Raw genomic sequence first — 2,340 nt, forward strand, 5'->3', positions numbered from 1 at the left:
AGTACTGGTGGAGAAGAAAAGTGGATTTATTTTTGGCTAGTTCTCTTACAAAACAAAAGAAAAATAAATAAATGAACATATGCTTATTTCTGACCCAACATTCACATTTCGGGCATTTATCATTGACTCTCATCGAGTCAATTCTGACTCACAACAAGCTTGCCCAAAGGGCTCCACAGGGAAAAAAAACCGTAGACAAATAATGAACCAATGTTTACAACAACTTTATCCATAGTAACCTGAAACAGAAACCAATCAAAATATATACCATGAACTGTAAAATTATTCAATCTTTGATGTAGTCATTGTATAAATGGCTACTCTGAAATCCTATGAAATACTAATCTTCACGAAATAGAGTGCAGTAACCTGCAGAGATAGCAGAAGCATTATCCTGGGTGAAAAGTGGTGCTCTAAAACATTCACTTACTGTGTTCCTCCATTTAAATAAAATTATTGAAATGACATAATTACAGGTAGGAGAACAAAATAGTGGGTACCAGGTGTTAGGGATTTTAGGGTGTAGGTATATAAGGCACAAAATCTTTCTTATAATGGAATTGCCATGCAACTTCATTGTGCTGGTGATTATATGACTCTACACATGTGATAAATCACACAATCACATAGATAAAAATCACACAAAATCACAGATAATTCACTAATGTTAATTAGTACTCTTATAATTCAAGATGCAGCCACAGGAAGAAATTGGGTAAAGCACTAGGACTACCCTACAAACTTTTGCACTTTTGAGTTTGTAAACTAAAAAAAAGACAGACAGAGGGAAAAGTAAGGAAGAAAATTTAATGTGATAGCATCACTCCATGTGCTTGTCACAGAGAGCAGCCATGAGAATAGTGAGCACTGAATTCCAAATACTTGGTCTTCGGTTCTGCTCTTCCATAATTAATTACATTAAACAACAACCACCACCAACGATGGCAAGGAACCCCCCCACCGTTCCCGCCTTACCATTCTTACTCTGACACATTCTGTAGCGATTCCAGATAGCTAGAGAGGCAGAAACTTCTCTTCCCTTTCCTGTAAAGCCATTCAGAATACCGTGTGCTAAATAAATAAATACATAAAAACCTGCTATTTTTATTTTGAGGATTAATTTATTTTAACTGGCATTACTTTGATTCGATTTTATAGAAAGACTAAAGCTGGTGAAATAGCATCATTGCCCACATTCAAATATAAAAAAAGCTTTTATATTTACTTTTTTTATGGGGGAGACAAAACATATAAAATACACTTATTACAATGTATAACTACATAAAGTATGATAAAACATGAAACAAACTTCTGAATTTTAAAATATTTATCTGAATAAAAGGAAACATAGCTTTTACTGCCACATTTTTCCACACTCTTTAAAATTAGGTTATTACAAATGAAGGGACATGAAGGCATATGAATACTTGTGTCTAATACATGCTTCTAATGTGTCTAATATATGTTTCTAATATGTAATATGTTTCTAATTAGACACATATGTGTCTAATATATGTTTCTCTTTATAGATATGTTATTTTGATATTACATTGTATGTTTTTCTGTATTGTGTAATAAAAGGAAATTACTACATGACATCACCATTTGAAGAATTATTTAGGACTAGCGGCCCAAATGAGAACAATAATAAAATCATCTTTTCTTTGGTGAGCATGATTGTAAATTTTAATATCCAACATAATGCTATTCTAGTTCTTGGGTTCATTCTGTCCAGTGGAGTTTCCAAAATGCTGCCCAACGTCTGCATTAAAATATCCCTCTTTGCTTACTGTAATTCTGTTTTCTGTGGGGCACCCTGCTGTTCTTTGTGATGATAACCAAATCCTAATTTAGTTTCTTACTACATGGCAATCGCAAGTGGAACTATCAGGCCAGACTAGAATTTCCTTCCTATTTAAGGTCCTCAAAATGAACTTAAACAATCAAAGAAGAAGGATGGAAAGATTAGCTCCCTTTTTCTGTGCATAGAGTCTTATAATCACATTTATAGCTCGATACCTATTACGCCAGCTGGAAATGAGTAGCATAGTTAGACTCAGCAGAGAAGATACCTTTTAAAATACTGAAAATTGCCCCCAAATAGTTGAGGAGATAGAGCTGTTTTTGTAGTTCTGGTTCTTCTTTTATATATATATCTTAATACCGGACCATCATAGGTATTACAGTTAGGAAAGCTCTATTGTGGTTCTGTGAGTCATGCTTTCTTAAACACTCTCTTTGGGGGAATCATTGGTACCTGTTAATCACAGTGTCTGTACTTTTCAGAATTAGAGTGGTAGGTGGCAATCATATGCTTTCTTCTTTGGGTGACTATTGTTA

The sequence above is a fragment of the Echinops telfairi genome, unplaced genomic scaffold (genome assembly GCF_000313985.2).
Source record: "Echinops telfairi isolate 266 unplaced genomic scaffold, ASM31398v2 ScPeMD7_11;HRSCAF=52, whole genome shotgun sequence".
NCBI lineage: Eukaryota > Metazoa > Chordata > Mammalia > Afrosoricida > Tenrecidae > Echinops > Echinops telfairi.